The 19,315-nt window shown below is 38.5% G+C and overlaps 1 protein-coding gene across 3 annotated transcripts in view; it reads right to left on the reverse strand.

The window, feature by feature from the left end:
* Window positions 1-19,315, reverse strand: part of LOC135216899 (serine/arginine repetitive matrix protein 2-like) — a 622,749-nt gene that overhangs the window by 495,872 nt on the left and 107,562 nt on the right. The window contains exon 2 of one of the 3 annotated variants that reach the window (XR_010314960.1): window positions 16,434-17,596. The exons of the other annotated variants lie outside the window; for them this stretch is intronic. The gene's annotated coding sequence lies outside the window, so the exon portion shown is untranslated. The remainder of the gene's footprint in view (window positions 1-16,433; window positions 17,597-19,315) is intronic. 3 annotated transcript variants of the gene reach the window in all.

Consider the following 19,315-nt stretch of genomic DNA (forward strand, 5'->3'; position numbering starts at 1 on the left):
ACTATACAGAAATAAACAGCATCTATAAGGAAAAACTCTTAGCAGTACATAGGCCAAAAATAAACTAGTCATAATCGGCCATGACACAAATGCAAACCAACAAAGACAAGTGGGTTTCAGCATTGCCGATCGATGGGACATTGGTAACGCCCATGTCGGCTAGACATCTTGCACCTCTCCTTCAGAATTTAGGCATAAAACATCACCACTCTTCTTCAAAACCAATATTATACACCATTTTAAACCTTAAAAATAAATAAATAAATAAATAAAATAAAATAAAATAAACCTCCAAGCAACACGAATGGGAGATAGTCATAGTAACAAATCTTTAAATAAACAAATAACGAATATAACTATATGAATATATTAATTACAACAGCGATAATGATTCTAATATAGGATTGACACAATTATAGACACAACATGCGAATCGGGAGCTTATTACAGGCACTCCAAATGGTTGGTGATGAGAAATAACAGCATGTTATGGTTTCTTTATAAAAATGACAGCACAAAACAGAGAGAGAGAGAGCACTAAGGTTATGAAAACTTAGTAAACAATTAACCTTTGATCGCGAAAGCAAATTAATTAACTCCGGTAACTTGAGTCAGAAACTCCAGCGCATCCATTGTGAAGTTTGTCATCATTTGCCTTTCTGGCAAATGACTTCGAGGAATGTCTGCTCATCTTTCATAATAAATTGCAATAAACAATAAACCATCCACCGGCAAGAATCATTAAGCACTAAATACTAATTAATGCTAAAGATTTCGAAATTATCTTTGGAATCGAATTTCTTCAACATCAATACAAACATTCATGTAAAATTAGAGGAGTATTGTACTTTAAGAGATTTTAATAATTTTTTTTTTAAATGTGGTTAATATTGCCATCTTTTATACTGCAAAATAAACGGGATACTTTCCAAAGTGAGGCGGTAAATAACGGCTCAATTTCCTGGGTACATTTTCTCAAGTTAAGACAAGAGAGAGAGAGAAGAGAGAGAGAGAGAGAGTCAAAATAATTCAGTGTCAAGAGATGCGAAGCGACCGAGATAATGGAATGTCAACAGCGTCTGTTTACCACCGCAGAGTAGGCTGGTAAAAGATGTCGCTGCTGCACCTTCGGTGTCGCCGACCTACTCCTCCTAAATGAAGAGAGAGAGAGAGAGAGAGAGAGAGAGAGAGAGAGAGAGAGAGAGAGAGACCTACCAAACAGAATCTTTCAAAGAATAAAAGTTTCAGTATATACAAGTATTTAATGCAACCTCTCTCTTGAGCGACCGTTGATTCAGACCTTTTAGAATTTAGAAGGACCGTAATCTCCCGGACACAACAAAAATCGAGGATTCCAGAGGATGTTATGGAACTAACTTAGTGAATGAATAAACTGGCAATGCAAATTATGAAAAATAAAGTACAAGAACAATGTCCGCCATGATCGGGTGTGGTGGAACCTTATTTTAACTGAGCAACCTTCCGCATTCAACACACTTTCAATTACAGACACCCCCCCCCCCTCTCTCTCTCTCTCTCTCTGTGTGTGTGTGTGTGTGTGTGTGTGTGTGTGTGTGTGTGTGAGAGAGAGAGAGAGAGAGAGAGAGAGAGAGAGAGAGAGAGAGAGAGAGAGAGAAACAGCAAACGTTCGATCTTTTCCAATTCCAACATTCCTCCCGGAATGTGTGCGATTTCTCGAATCGTGGCAGTAATTACGGGTAATGATGTCTTTTTTTTTTTCCCTCTTTCTTCCTTTCTTTTTTTTCCCGTGCTGGAGGCGCACTATACAGCCGCTGATATTGCTGAGAACTGGAACAAATAGTGCGACGTCAACTGCATGCTATATGAGAGAGAGAGAGAGAGAGAGAGAGAGAGAGAGAGAGAGAGAGAGAGAATTTTTCGTTCAAGGCTTTGAGAGAGGACGATTCCAACCAAATCAACGATGACCGTCTCACTTGAGTCTGACGATATAAAATAATCTAACACCAAATGGCATTAAATTCCAAGGAAATGCTATAATAAACAAGATTATGCAAATCCTTACAGCATCATGACGAAGCATGAACTGTTCATTGCCTACTAGTTAGCCGAAAGAACTGACATACATGAGATAGATAACGATGGCGACGATGTTTAAGAGGGCGGTGTTGAAAATAGCTATCGAAGATGATGATATTCTTAGTAAACATCGCCGGCCCCCATCGCCCCCCCCCCCACCCTTTTCGAATGGCACTTTGATAAAACAGATTTCAACAGATCAAACTAAATAATATTACTTAAATAAAACTAACCAGGAAGGAATCTACACCTAATATATCACGGCAAATAATGTGCCATAACTAAAAAGTCAAACTAAAAATAACGTACGATGCAAATTGCAACCACCAAATCAAAAATTGAATGTAAATAGTTTTATCATTTTTTAATTTAATTTCCACTACAAAGAATAAATATGGTTAGCGTCAATCGGTGTGTGTGTGTGTCAGAGAGAGAGAGAGAGAGAGAGAGAGAGAGAGAGAGAGAGAGAATTGCACTTGCCTGAGTTTTTCAACCAGACCTTCACTCACTGTGCCACGACATCAACATTGCCACAGACACAGTAAGCAGAGTCAGTGAGCCACAACTCCCGGCAATGAATAATATCGGGAGTAATAATCCCTGGCCGCGAGCACACAAACCACCCAAAATGTTTCGACATGATTGGTTGTTTTACCTTGAAGTGGCGTGACGCAACGGAAGGTGTCACCGACTCCACCACTGCATTCACGTGAATGCAGTTTTGCCCCGTTGCAACTCAAAATCACATGCAACTAAAGTAACTGGGAATATTAGTGTTCAATTTCGTACAATTTATAGATATGAAGGTCATTCTTTTTCACGTTAAAACAAATATAGAATTTGCAAAATACATTCAAGTAGAAAATTCTGTCCACTATGAAGTGAAATTACCAACTGTAATACTGTGATGCTAAAATTGGACGCCATGTAATAAAAGCAAAGCCAAACCCCATGACTTTTAATGAAGTCAAACAATTTCCAATACAAAAATCAAGCTAAACACTCGGCAATATTGCAGGGTAGTTTTTTTGCATTATAAATTGAACCTAAAACTTCATGATAACAACGAGAGAGGAACGCTTAGGTCTCAGAGAAGCCTATTTCTCAACCTACATCGGAACCACCGTGGATGGCTAATTTACCAAAGGTAATGGCATTCGTGAGTTCTTCAGAGTTGTGCTATTGACTAGTCCAACTACTGAGTGGATATTAGCTATAATAGTCAATAACTGTCAACAAAAATGTTTAAAATCACACTCAATTCTGACTCGAAATTTTTCTCCGCTGGAAATGACTAAATGAAAGCAAATTTTCAATCTACTTCACCACAACTGACTAAAGTCCATTTTGCCCTGTCGAAGCTTCTTAGCTCAACTTAAATAATAGTCACAGTAACCAAAACACTCAACCCTCGAACCAAAAACATTTAGCCTATTGAAAGGAATTGGCAAATACACATATAGTAGGTAGTGTTGAGTACAGAAGGAAAGTTGCATAACTTGCCTTCACATGGCTTATTACGGTTCAACTTCACAATTCAACTCGCGAGGCCTGTGTGTGTGTGTGTGTGTGTGTGTGTGTGTGTGTGTGTGTGTGTGCGTGTGTGTGTAAAGGAGGAGGAGGAGGAGGAGGAGGAGGAGGAGGAGGAGGAGGAGGAGGGAGGAGGAGGAGGGGGGGGGGGGGGGGGGGGGGGGGGGGGGGGGGGGGGGGGGAGGGAGGAGGGAGTTTTCTCCGGGGGGGGGGGGGGCGGGGGGGGGGGGGGGGGGGGGGTTTGGCGGCGGACAGATAGTCTAGGCCTCAACTTTGAACAACCGCTTACCAGTTACAAAACGTCCTTTTTCTTGCACATATGCTCACACCAGAGCGCGCAAAAAATCATTATCTATTATCTAACTATCTATTCACAATATCTATCTATCTATCTATCTACATACATAGAGTAATGTTTTGTGCGAACCGATTTAGGAGAAGCTTGAAACAAGTGTTTATAGTAAAAGTGACTTCCATTACCATTTACATTTTTATGCAGGTTTATTGCCTCCCGGGAGTTGTTTCTTCTTCTTCTTCATTTCTTTGTATGCCAGCCTTTTGCAAGACGGCGTGATCACTAAAGTGTCGATTTTATTTTTATTTTTAAAGTTTTTTCTAATTTACTGTCTTCGGAACACTGTGCTGGAGTTTGATGTGAATGCGAGTTTGGATCTAATTCCAAAATTTTCTTTTTGTTCTATTAAGTTACTATCCGTTTAGAATTTATATTTCAGATGAAACTATGGTCTCGTGACTTTAGTGCAAGAAAAGGCTGCTGAGTATTTGGGTAACTATACTAATTATGTTCTCGTATTTGCGAAAGAAAGCTTACATGACAATTAAACTTAATAACTGAATTGAACTTGGCAGTATATAACAACTTTTTTGTCAAATTTTTCCATAGAGACTCAAGTCATAAGCTATGTAATTCAAAATACTATATAAGCTTGGACTCTTGAGTCAAATATCGACACCACTGTATCTCCATCTCATTGGAATGTGCTCCAGAATGCACCTCAGTCAAAAAAGAAAAGATCAATAATGCAACAATACCATAAGTTATTATACACACACACACACACACACACACACACACACACCACACATATATATATATATATATATATATATATATATATATATATATATATATATATATATATATATCCCGCAAGGAATTTTATTACATCACCGTGTCATTTTTTAATAATCATATACATTAAGCTAGAACTGTTTAATATCAAGACAGCCGAACAGAAGAAAACTCTTCACTGACCTCGGAGGTAGCTAGTAGTGTAGGTGGATCGAATCCGCCGGGTAACGAACCACTTATCAATAATTATAATTCTACTTCGGTTATATATTTAAAATATATATATATATATATATATATATATATATATATATTATATATATATATATAACAACTATATATAGTACATTACATAACGCACATAACAAACATATACACTCCAATATATAGATATATATATATATATATATATATATATATATATCTATTATATACTATAGCGCACACACAAATATACATCCATATATATTTAGTATATGGTATGTTATATAACACTATATTTTCTATACATATATTTACATATATTTATATATATATATATATATATATATATATTTATATATATGCACACATGAAATAGTGAAAAAGAAAAGAGCCAACGCTAAAAGCGTCACCAAAACAGAGAGGCACATATTGATCCCGAACCTCCCTAAAGCAACTTCATAAACTACAAATGGGTTCGTCACTGAATGACTGCCTCGTTATTCACAGCTAATAATGTTGAGTGAATACAGCTCTGGGCCAAAGGTGCGCGCTGTATACAACAGAACTATATAGTCAGTATCTATGATCATTCTATTAAAATACAATTGGTCCTGGCATTCCTTAGAATGGAGAAGTTTGTGTGTGTGTGTGTTGAGTGAGAGAGAGAGAGAGAGAGAGAGAGAGAGAGAGAGAGAGAGAGAGAGAGAGAGAGAGAGAGAATAATCTGCAGGGCTTTACAACTCAAGAGACTAGAGGTTACCACTGAAAAACTTGTAAATACAAACTCTGCGTATACAATTAATTGAGATCCCAATAAATGATAATCGACAAAACTGCAAAATGGGAATATTAGAGAGAGAGAGAGAGAGAGAGAGAGAGAGAGAGAGAGAGAGAGCTTCTTACTAATCCGTTACTGAAATGCATCAATATCAAGTTCACCTACATACACACACACGCCCACACTACCTCATAGAGAACTTTTCACTCAGAAAACCTGATCTAGATTCAAAAACAGAAACTACTTGAACACTTAAATCCCTACACTTTTGAGCAGTTCTCGTTCGACATAACGAGTTTTTGATATAGCGGCTTTCATCCGGTATTAAGTCAAATCATCCAGAGTGTTTTCAATAATCTGGAACGCTCCCATTCATAGGCAGTATCACCTTCAATATGGCTGCAACTGTATTAATACCTAAGCATAGCCAATGAACATATATAGTACGGCTCCAACCTAAATCTTATCGTTTAATATGTCACTTCATACGTCCAAATTTGGGAATTCTATATCTGCTTCCAATCTTTGCTTGTGCGTTCCCTAATTCTGCCTCAATTAATCGTTATTCTTTTTGTTCCTCGTTCATCACATACTGCATTCTGCCCTGAGGAAGCTCGTCTTTGAAAGTCAAATGCGATTTACTCTTATGTCAATACTTGAGTCACACCAGTTCCCCTTCCCCATTAACCTTTCACCTTACTTTTACCCTTCAAGGGATGTAGTATAACGTTTCCTCGCAATGTTCAGGTACACCGTCACCTCGGCCTTTACATTACGAATGCGTGTAAAATTTAATGTTTTATATTTATTCACACTCCCCACTGTGTGAGTCAGCGCAATCATATGGGGGGGGGGGGGGGGACAGTTACTACTTATTAATAACAAGCAGGTTAATTTATCCATACCACTTAATTCTCGTAATTATATGCACAAGACAATATAATTCAACATGATTATCATTTACTTCTTTGAAATACACAACTTCATATTCTGTATAAATGTACAAAGGGCATCTGGTTGACAAAACTATCTCCTAGTAATGAGCCTTGGATTTTCGATAGCCAAGTAACTCGATCACTCTTCCTAGCTCTACTACATAAGTAACCGAAAGAATTGTAATAAAGGAAATATAATAAAGGAAAACGCCGAGAGGGGAAAAGCGGTACAACACTGAATAAAATACAAAAACAAGGGAAAGAGGGGAAATGAAAGAATGTCAGGGAGAGGGCGCGAGACAGAGAAGGAGACGGAACAGGAGAGGAGGAGGAGACAGAGAATGAAAGATGAATGGGGAGAGGAACAATGCAAATCTGCAGTGGACGCAAATCCTGAGCGAGTGGCCGTTTTGCTATACTTCAAAATACATTATCGAGCAAATAAATTCCAAATAAGCTAAGAATAGTAATACCCCGGAAAGCTTTCAAATAGACACACATACAAATACATCAGATAAAATTGGCTTTCTGTACATGCGGCAGCAAAATACGACTCAATTTTGCAGTGCATCAACGAGACAAATGAACTCGCATGACACAAATGCCTCTCGTAAAACTCGACTTTTTAAAAATGCACCATCAAAACAGCATCGCCTAATTTCTGCATCAAATATAAACAAAATTTTCCTATTCATAAAGGTATCACAAAACAAATATTACTTTTCTGCATGAGCAACGTACTGTAATGTGATTTTTTACTTTTACAGAGATTTCCCCACAATTCATTCATTATTACTGAAAATATGGATCGCACTGTTGTAGTCTGGGAACAACTGACTTGCTCGCTACGAAATGGGAACTTCTACTGCTACTACTACAAAATTTTCAATTCTAAGTTTTATTGTATTAAGCATGGGATATAATTTTGTAAGGGAAATACTTATTCTTACACATTTAATCGCGTCCTTTCAAAACTGCATTTCGTATGCCTCCACATTTTGAGAGCAAATTATCATAATCACAAACGCTATTTCCTTCATTGTTATATTTAACTTTCGTTTGTTTTCAGAGCACTAACAAAACCCAACCAGGTTGAGCAGGAAATATATAAAAGATAAAAGATGAATCGCCATTGTTCCGCAATTTATTCGCAACTATACTGAATGAGTTCAAATAATCGATGAAGATTGCAAAGTCGTCTAAATTGCTGATCACTTTATATCTACTGACACAATAGGAAAAAAAATTGCGGAAATAATACAGAGAGAAGAATAGACACGGTTCCAGGTTTCCGGAAATGTATGATAACCGATTTCAAACTACTAGCAAAGAGGAAAAAGTGTATTTGGCAGCAGCTTCCCGCAACAACTGCCGATGAAAAAATGAATCGACATCAAAACAAACTCGTAAACAACTCTGCACATACTGCTTACAAAGGCACGGCGACACACAAAACAAATAAGAGCTTTGTTGAACCGGGAATCGGAACAATAGTGCAGGCACGTCCGCCCGACAACATCTACATATTTCAACATTCGTCAGAAAAATCGCTACTGGAATCGTTTCTGTAAAAGGCTGGGTTTGTTTTAACCCCCTTTATGCAGATCTATCATTGCGCACATGAAGCACTTATTTCTAAGTGTGAGAATACATATACATGTGTGTGTGTGTGTGTGCAAGTATGAATGTAATACATACACATATATACAAAAAATTGAACGAGACAAATAAACCAACTCAGAACACTCAAATGCTAACCCCATCAGCACGTTTTTCACAATGTCCACATACTGCAAAGATTCAACACAAGAACGCCATTACCAGACGATATCACCGTTAATGAATGAAGTATTACGCATTGGTATGCTGCCCACTGTTCCCTATCAACAGCGCATTAGATAACTTTGCCCTGAAACGCGAAAAGTTTGTGGGGGGAAACTACAGTGTTCAGGAACTTCAACCCCTGTGAAGGAAACTCTAACACCCTCGAAATTTTAAATTGTGGAATGACCTGCACTATCTAAGAAAGCCTTATGTAATGCCCACGGGTAGCTCAAGGAACAGGATCCAGTGTAGGCAGAAAACCATGACTATCTAACAACAGCAATATTTGTCACAGAGAACTTAAGAACATAGGTAATAGTGAATAAAATAAAAGAAAAGAAAAGGACGAAGGCCTTATTCCTTCCAGAGAGAAAGAGTGCCTGTCCCCCCGCTGAAGTAAGGGCTACCAAAGGGGAATCCGTGGCAAACAAGGCAACCAGATTTTTTGTTCTAGATTTTGTTAGGGAGACTTCTGCTGGAAAGAGAACAAAAACGAGCGTCCTTTGTCTTCCTCAAATGGTGAAAGTTCTAAGGAAAGGAGGATGCCCGAACAAACAATTGTACGCAGGATAGACATCGCTCAATGGAATGTTGGGGACAAGGGTTCAAATTCCACGCATCACTTGAAAGACACGAGGTGCGTTCCAGGGTGAACGCTGGAAGCTTAATTATTCATACTGGCTGACTGAATAGCAATGAAGGCGCAGCTTCGATGAGAATGAAATACTATACTCCATTCACCAAAGTGAAAAATAATGAGAGGTGAATAGAAAGTATGGTTACAAAAAAAAGAAACCTCAAGGGTTAACCGTGATAATGAGTAACACGAATTCACCTTTCCAGAGGTGTTCCAGGTAATCGATCACTTCATTACTCTCTTCTCTCCACGACCTTACATTTACTTACTCATTCCCACTGTTTCTGAATGCCAAGTCTTGACATTAGTAATAAGTTAAATCATGCTTATTACTAAAAAACATCTAGTAGCAAAACAAATCCCAAAAACTATATAGTATATTATGTGTGTGTGTACAGATATACTATATGCATCTTCCGCCAAGGAAAACAGGACTTTTAACAATTAGCAATAACCATGTGGTCTAGAAAAAAAAACATGAAATGGAACACTAACACAGACACGCACAAAAGGTAAAAGACAAATAAAAAAACCGAGGGGAAGGGGAAAAGGCGTGGTTTGAACCTTGGCGACCAATCAATACCAAGCAGATCTCCCTCATTCCCCATCACCCTCCCCCTCCCTCTCGCTCTCCCTCCCATACCATAAAACTCCTACCTCTACCTCTCTCGACGAACCTTAATGGCGCTGTTTCGTCCACTTCTAAAAGGGCAGAGTATCCACGTACACAGGTAACAGGACGACTCAAATTAAGTAAAAAGGTATAAAAAAAAAGAACACCAGGAAAATGACAATAAGTAGAATCTCAAGTATTTTTTCTTTTATAGAACATCTGATTTCTTCAATGGAATGTTCAAACGAAACCTAATGGAACGAATTCAAGTTAGAAGTTGAGAATTTACCAATCAATACATTCTAAAATAAAAGCGAACAACGGTAACGTCTGAGCTGCGTATGACAACACTTAGTAGTGTTTGATCACTTTAAGATTTAACAACACATGATGTAAGCAAATAAAATACCACTTTCACGGACATGATATGTTGACAATCTATTACAGATCCCTTTATCAAGTTTAGGTGCTCAAAGGCATTACAAAAACCTTTCATAAAGTGTAAAAGTTTCTAGAGTTGAAATTATTAGGCCCAAAATTAAACTTTCATATCCACGAGGTAGAAAACTCCACTCACATAGACTGAAGGTCTTGGAAAAATAAAAGCTCCCATTCCCATGTGACCAAATTCAAGTAAGCCGATATTAAAAAAAAGTCACATTCACAAAATTTGCGCGTCCAAAGATACTACAGTTCCCAAGTGATTACAATGAAATGACAATATATAAACTCCTCAGAACGACTGTGACTGTAAAAGTTTAAAATCATAAAATACGAGGCATAGGAATTGGTCAGCGTCCTTGCAATATTTTAACATTCCTGGTAAGCATATATGTTCATGTCGTAACACCCTCGTTATACAGTCATATCTTCACTTTTCAGTTCGAGAACGGTAACCACAGTATAACGAAGTCACTAAAGGAGAGAAAGTGTCCTAACTTAAAACTTGGGGACTGAAAAAGCGATTCCCTACTTGTCACAGTGTATTCCAGTTGCATCATTTTAATTTGAAGCACCAGCCATGATGCTGTTAAAAACCAACGATAATGCATGTCCTATACAAAAGGTTCTAAGCTGACAGGCCAAAGAGAACCAGTCATGACCCTTAATTGTGAGTGGTAGTAGTGTTGCTTATCAAGCCCATGACGTAAGAGTCGTGGATACTTGGCCACTTGAAAACGCTGAACTCACAATTTCATACAGAATCATAATGTATAGTAGGTCAGATCTTCTTGTGTGACAAAGATGTTCCTTTAAAAAACCAAAAGGTTCAGGCTTAAATCCCGCTGAGAAAATCCATAATTCCAAATGAGCTGGTCCTTCAGGGGCAGCTACCATCCATTCTTATTCCACTCAAGAGTCGCAAGCTCTCAGGAAAGTACGCAATCAACACGTTTATGAACTCGTGAAGTTCAAGGCAGTGTGTGTCGCAAATCGCCACAGCAAACCTTACGAAATGGCCTGAGGATCTAGTGCCGCAGATCAAAGCAAAAGCAAGGTCTTAAAAGTTTTATTTCATTTTACTCTTCTCCAATCTAACTACCGCAAACCCGTGCAGTTCATGTGACAAGCACTGCGCTTACATACAACTATTACCACAGACATAACCACGGCAACAGTGCGTATTATTCATAGTTATATTAGGCCACAGTGTATGTATAACTTACAGTTGGTGCACCAAAAAAATTAAATACAGCCGTAGATACCTCGGCATGCAATAATCCAAGATATTGTGCGCATTGCTTTATCTGTAGCGTCTGAAGGAGCAAAGCGCCCATAATAAGAATAAAAACTAATTAAAAAAAGAAGCAACTGAGAGAGAGAGAGAGAGAGAGAGAGAGAGAGAGAGAGAGAGAGAGAGAGAGAGAGAGCGAGCTGTTAAACGAACCGAACAATGCCGAGGAGGGGGAAGTGACACAACGGCTCCAAAAACGTACTGCCATTAAGGTCCAGAGATAAAGTTAAAACCACAGACAAGACATATATTTGCACGAAAACCCAACAAAGAGTTTTCCCCTTCTATGCGCAAGACGCCGAAACTTGGAAATAAGCAAGAAATTAAGGTTGGCCACAATAACCAAAATGCACCATCACTACTTTTTTACTCTGAACTTCTTTCAAGTGAGAGAGCGAGTTGGAGTACCTTTGAAACCAAAGCTTCTACGTCCAATTAACCTTCAAGTTAACTATATAATCGTTATGCAACATTAAAGTTGCGCAAACGAAACTGAAGTGGGGTTCTTAAATCAATCTTCACACACAATTCTGAAACATGGCATCATCTCGAACTTCATTTTATATAAAAAAAAACGAGCAACAATACCCTCGTGGGCGCACACAGTATTCTCAAACTTACTTAATTTTATATGAAGAAACGAGCAACCGTACGCCGGCGCGCACACAATATTATATATGATATATGAGTTATCACATCAACGTGATTCATTCATACGCATTAAACTACAAATGTCCTTTAATATCTAATTCGCTCTACCTCGGAATTAATATATTTTTATATATGTTAAGGAAGGGGAATTTTTTAGTTGATAAGAAACTCGTCGGCTCATGGGCGCAAACCACGGAACCAAGAATTCAAGGCGTACAGTAAAGCTCTTTACCCACAAGGCTATCACGAGAGGTATAGGTTAATGCCGCATCTCACCTACAAATCGCTGTCGTGCTCAGCTATTCGTTGTTTCAAGAGTCGGGATCAACCCACCTCGACTTGCTAACTTTATAGTGTTTTCGTCGCACGTAGCCATATTACGAGTCTTACCACTTCACCGTGATTCATTATATGCAATGAGCTACAAATGTCCTTTAATATCTAATCCGCTCTAACTCGGAACTGGTTCGCGCCCATGAGCCGACGAATTTCTTATCAATTAAAAATTCCCCTTCGTTTAACATGTATGAAAATATATGAATTCCGAGGTTGAGTGAATTAAGATATTAAAAGGACAGTTGTAGCTTAATGGGTATATATGATATGATATGATATAATTATATATATATATATATATATATATTATATAATACCGATATATATATATATATCCCACTTTTTCCTTTTTTTTTTGCCAACTTTTCCTTTTTCTGAAAACCTTGAACTCACAATAATAATTATACGAAATACAATACAAAGTCACCACACCAACGGTAAAAAAGTTAAGCTGACGAGAGAGAGAGAGAGAGAGAGAGAGAGAGAGAGAGAGAGAGAGAGAGAGAGAGAGAGGAGGATTGAATTATTTCCTAACGGACTCAATCTTCACTGCCCAAACAAGGAAGAAGGAGAGCCAGTCCGAAACAAGATACAAGATATATACAGAGACAGAACAGACAATTGCTTAAATTTCTTAGAAAAGATATATCGGTTCTAAATGCCAGACCATAAGTCAAAAATTAAAAAGTAAATGAAACCAATAGACCAATGTTACATTGATCAATAATCAAAATAAGAGAAGTCAAGTTTCCCGAATGCAAAAAAGAATAAGATTGTTCTCGAATGTCAGGGCATAACAATACTATACCTGAATTCATCACAAAGCTAACTTGAATAAATAAATCGGAAAAGAAGTGAAAATGTGTTAGAACAATACTAAATTATTGTGAAATTCAATCACATTCTAACAAAAACTGCCACTATTATTATTACTAATGATGTATATCATTAATACTTTCTCTACATGATAAAAATCAATTTACCGATTTTTTTTCGCGTGTAACAACAACAGAGTATGGATGTGAACCTTGGGCGGCGCATGCGTAACGTCCCTAGGGCTGGGACTCTTCATCTCTATTGGAACTTGAAATAGACCCGATGCCAATTCTTTCAAGTACGAAGGCCGTGGTCAAGGTCGCAGGGTCACATTTGCCACTGTCATCAAGAGAGTATCTTTGGTGGCGCATGCGTGCCAATGATGAAGGTTGTTCTTACGAGTTAGCAAATCAGGGCTGTCACAGTAGTGTATAAAGCTAAACGTGAAAGACTAAATTACTCACTGCGGCATTTGTCAACATCCGGAACCACGGGCAATGTTTCACTTTACATCAAAATAAAGCGACAACAACATTAGGCCAGAGGTGATCCCAGAGTCCTAGATGGAGTCTTGGGTGAAATTCAAGATGGACCTCTCCTGTCACAACGGGTAACCATATACTGACACACTGCACCTGAGGTTTAGCAATGACTCGTTTCAATTGCGAGCTAGCGAGCGCACACAAACAATTACTATTAGATTAATAAGGCTCTCTAACAACACAGCCATAATTACATCCAAAGTCATCGTTTTCATAAATTATTCCCAAAAACCAATAGCCATATGGTCAGCTCATTAATTTAAAAAATCAATAACCATACGGACTGCAAAAAAAAATATTTATAAAAAAATTAACCAACAAACATTTTAGAGAATCAGTAAGTACCTCATAAAACAGTAATACAAATAATAATAATAATAATAATAACAATAATAATAAATGCACATGAATCTAACCACCAAAAAAAGGCCTTTTCCTTTAATCTTCAGTGTCTACCTGTACATACTGCGACAAGGATCAGCGTTTGGTCATATATTCACAAATAAATCTATTTCTAGAAATTTTACTAAATAAGCAAGAACATCTGTGCACTCGCCCAGGTTTACGGCAGGTGTGACTTTGAGAAAAAAAAAAAAAATATTGCCTAACCCGATGTAAAAAACATTTCAAGATATTCATTTAGAAAGCAGTCTTACGAGATTAATTTACAAAGTTGCCCAAAACAGATTCAGTCTGTTAATAAAATTACATAAAAAAAGACAGAAGTTAATAACAAAGAATATTTAAAAAAAAATCTACAAACAGATAACCATACAAATAACAATACAGCTAGATTTTTTTTACATAGTATATACACCCTTTCTTTTAAGGCGCACTGTACTTCTATCGTTTAACCGTACATATCTTCCCCCTTAATTATCCAGATTTCTTAATTTCACTGACATTTTAAGGCAATGGGTTCTTTGCATTTAGTTCCTATTACGCGTTTTTCATTTCTTCTATTCTTCTGTTGGCGAAACTGACCTGCATCTAATTGTTCCCTTCATTTTTGCAGAAGATATCTTATCAAAATAATATGTTTTTTTTTTCAGTGAAGGCTGTAACAATGATTCATCTGAATAAATTACAACTTGAGTAGTTTGGCATTCATTATAGGAAAACGAAATAGAGAGTATATGTATTCTTGTTATTAATGGATATAATCAACCCAATCATTTCTAGATTAAAAAAAAATACTTAAAATTTAGGAGACACTTTACACCCTTTGAAAAGAATTTCTCCGCTGATAACCTGACTTTTTTAACCCCAGAGTTTTGTAGTAACTTTTGTAATTTTGTCTTTATTGAATATGCGTTCCGTGTATAACACTGAAATTCAATTCAGTTTTTGAAAAATTCTTCCGCGCCTTTCCTGGGAAAAATCATCCATACATGGAGCAGGGCTTCAGATTTGGACATTTTCCTATAATTCCATTCTCATTAGATATGTGCCTCTTTCAACGTAACGGTCGATATATCAAAAAGGGGGAAAATAAAAATGGATTTATCTAGATGTTAGCAAAACTGAAGTCGATATTCACATAATTTAAGATTGTGCAGGCTATGATCATACATAGACATGCACAATTAGTTTAGTTCCTTCGACCTCTATCACGATATAAATACTTCCATTCATTTTGTTTTTCTTTTTTACTATATTTTAACACGTGCACTACTTTCGAGTTGTTTGTCTTTTCGGCAAGTTCCAGATGCATAGGAGCCAATTTTGAATAACTGTGTAACAACAGTAACGGCTGCAAGTTTTAAAAGCGTTTCATTTTTAAGAGAATTGACATATTTGAATTCTTCAGATAAATATGTATGAGTTTTCGATGGCAATCAAAATTCTGGCATTGCTCTTTACAGCTTCCAAAATAAAATGAACTGTCTTTGCAAAACCAAAGCTAAAAGGATAAACGGATACTATGAGAAAGCTTCAAATGTAAATCTCTGCAACTACATATCCTCCCACTATTTTATAATAATATGCAAAATGTATTCATTGCAATCGTTCGAGAAAAACCTTGCTGAAACTGCCGACGTTTTCCCGTTCAGTGAATAATAATAAAGGCGTTACTGCCTGCATGAGAAAGAAGCGGAAAAGAGCGTCCTTCAATCAGTCTCCCAAAAGGAGAGAAATCACGGCCATCCTGTATTCCAAATGGACGTTTTCAAAACGATCTCTGTAAGGCAAAACCTGTTATGCAAAGAAATAATGACTATGGTAATATTACTAATATGAAGTGGTCATTCTATTATACTAACCACGTAAATGGGTAATCAGGTTTTGCACTACTAAAGTATTTAAAAGAATACTTTGGCTTTAATCGCCAGATTTAATAATAATGCTAAAAGACAATTTTATACTAAAGAATTTACCTTCATAATTTCTATCAATAGAAACACAATTGCACAAAACAGTACTGTAATCATATGCCCTATACTTAAATTATTAGTTAACGAAACATTTTGAAAAAGATAAAAGGAAAACCATTCCAAACTGGAGAATACTTGAACAAGGAACCTTACCTTTTCTTAACGTTTTTTGTATTACGGTAACAAGTTCACCGACAGCCAACGCGGACTTGGCAAAACCTTTCACAGAGGGACAGAGAAAATTATGAATTCAAAGAGAGAGAGAGAGAGAGAGAGAGAGAGAGAGAACAAAACTGTCGTACCTACCTATGAGAATGGTTCCCTGGCCAGCGGAGTGGACCGTGAGGCCTTCGTGATGGTCGAGCAACGTGAGTGATCGGCGGTCTGCCCGGTGGGGTGAGTGGGGGACGGGTGGGCGTCCTCGGTGTGGCGAATCGACGGATGATGGCACTTCTGTGCGCCCTGTCAATCCCGGCAAGTCCCAGTCGGGCAAGGATGCCGAGAGGGCAGGGTCAAGGGACATGAGATCAGCCCTGAAGGCGCCGGCGTCCATGGCCAGGACGGCATCGGGCAGAAGGAAGAAGGAATCGCAGGGCCAGGAGTCGTACTCCCTCTGCTGGTCATGAAGATGACGAGGAACATCCTCCAATTCCAAGGACGCCCGACGCTCCGGCACGACGTACAGCTCCCGACGGGGCACTGACACTGAAGCCGATCGCGACATTGCCCCAAAAGCGCAGTCGCGATGGCCTCTTCTTACCTCTTAGCACCAGCACAGGGCGATGTCGAGTTCGCTAGGCAGGAGTCAGTTATATTAAGTTACACTTCGCTATTCGACCTACACTACAGACAGAGAATGAACGTCCTGCCGCCGCACCTCCCGAGATCCTGACAAACTGCAGCCGATTCTCTGATGCTCTGCCCAGGGAGCCATAAAAAAGGATCAGCGCCTCTGATCCCGACTAGCAGGACGTCCAACACGTTTACCCGTGTCCTTGAGGAGCCCTGAGGAAGGAGTGCGAGTGGGACCTCAGCACTGGAAAGGGTAATTCTTCTGCCTCGGTGACGTCCTCACGGGAAAATAGAAGCCAGGGAAGAGGGGGACGGGGGGTTGCCCCAGTCCTGGGATCCTTAGGGAAAGGCCGCTCCGAGTAAATATATCCAGTTAAGGCAAGGCGTGTCTGGAGGAGGGGCTTCTTCCTCCTCCTCCTCCTCCTCCTCGTCCCCCTACTGATACTACTTGGATCCTTCTCCTCCTCCCCTTCCCCAAGTCCAACTTGTTGCACAAATGTTCCTTCGTCTTCGTCGTCTTCGTCTTCTTCGCCACACCCAGCACGCCACCCGCTTCTTATAGTCGTTACTGGCTCACTCTTTCTGTTACCCAAGTTCAACCATATAACACCAATATGGAAAATCACTCGTATGGTCAAATTAAGGTAATCAATCTCACAATTTAATCGTTAATAATCCTGTGGAAAAATGAATAACACCTATAGTCAATATTTATTATTCACAGACAGCCAGAGGATAAATGGCGGTGGTTAATCATCCTTTCAATTTACAAACGTCTGACAACTTCCAAAACCAGCCCTGAAACGATCGTTTTCATACTTCCCAAAACTGCATCAGTGATGCGTTCGAACACCACGACTTCTTTCTCGCTTGAACTGCTAATAACTAGAATAATTACAAATTGTATCTTAATACTCAAACACATAATTTTATATATCACATAAAAGGCGCATATAAAAACGCTAACATATAGCACTTATTCTCTTTATTTTGGCGTTTTTATGGGCTCCTTTTATTAGAAGGAATTCTGTTGTAACAGAACATTTTTACCGGACATTATATATACATATTTCTACACACACACACACACTCACATACTATATATATATATATATATATATATATATATATATATATATATATATATATATAGAGAGAGAGAGAGAGAGAGAGAGAGAGAGAGAGAGAGAGAGAGAGAGAGAGAGAGAGAGAGAACGCCATAAATAGCCCATACCGTCGAGAACATAAATCACATGTGCAAAATTAGTCAAACTTTCATTTACTCACACCCTAACTACTATAAATATACGTATGTGTGTATATCTATAAATGTATATACACAAAGCCTATATATGAGTTAGTGTAAACCTGCCTAAGTAATCTGTAAAAAAACTGGCATTCAACACATGCACATGATTTGAGTATGGTATCCTCTGCCAGAGCATTCACGTTTCCACCCGAACCGTAGCCAAAGAGAGACATTGCACGCCAACTGCAAGTTAACAAGACATGAAATGGACTAACTTTGCCCTCCCACTCCATCCATCTCGTCGCATCTCCCAGTCTTTTCGAGGCCCTTTGAGCGTGCTGCAAAGTTTAATGGAGGAGGACCCTGAATGGACAGAAACCGTGCCCGGAATGTCATCACCATGGCAACGGGAAATCTCCCGTCCTTCCAACAGTAGGTAGTACCCCTTCCCTCAGCAATGCCAAACCGCGCCCACTTTGGATGGAGGGGGACATCACTGTGGATTAAACTTCCGAAATGAAGAATGCACCTATTGATGTTATTATTTTTATATTACATTAAAGCATGAAAACATATATGGAACTCCCATTTCCCCTGGTCACAAATATCCAACGACTTTCCGCGCATAACAAATACCCAACGACAACCTTCTCCCTTTGTATGAATATATATATATATATATATATATATATATATATATATATATATATATATATATACGTATATATATAGTGTGTCCCTTCTTCCCATCTCCTTTCGCCTCTTGTCCATGATCAGGGAGCACAAAGGAGAGCCCTGAATGAAGTCGAGCAAAAACGGCTTTCCTAAAACTGTTAATCTCGTCAGAGAAGATTCGAACATCAAAGAAGCTTCAGAAATGAGAGAGAGAGAGAGAGAGAGAGAGAGAGAGAGAGAGAAGAGAGAGAGAGAGAGAGAGAGAGACCTTCACGTCCATTAATCAATGAAAGTGCCGGCCGGTCCTTCCACCGGCCAGTTATTTAGTGTCTGATACAGGAGTCTCCAGAGAACCACAATAGATAGCCCTGAGACCTTAAATTACCTAAGGGAGTCATTACAATAACAGCTAAACTAATACGGACGCTACCACCACCTATAAAATGGACATGAGATAACGATGACGTTCACT

The sequence above is a fragment of the Macrobrachium nipponense genome, chromosome 19, assembly GCF_015104395.2.
Source record: "Macrobrachium nipponense isolate FS-2020 chromosome 19, ASM1510439v2, whole genome shotgun sequence".
NCBI classification, from domain to species: Eukaryota; Metazoa; Arthropoda; class Malacostraca; order Decapoda; family Palaemonidae; genus Macrobrachium; species Macrobrachium nipponense.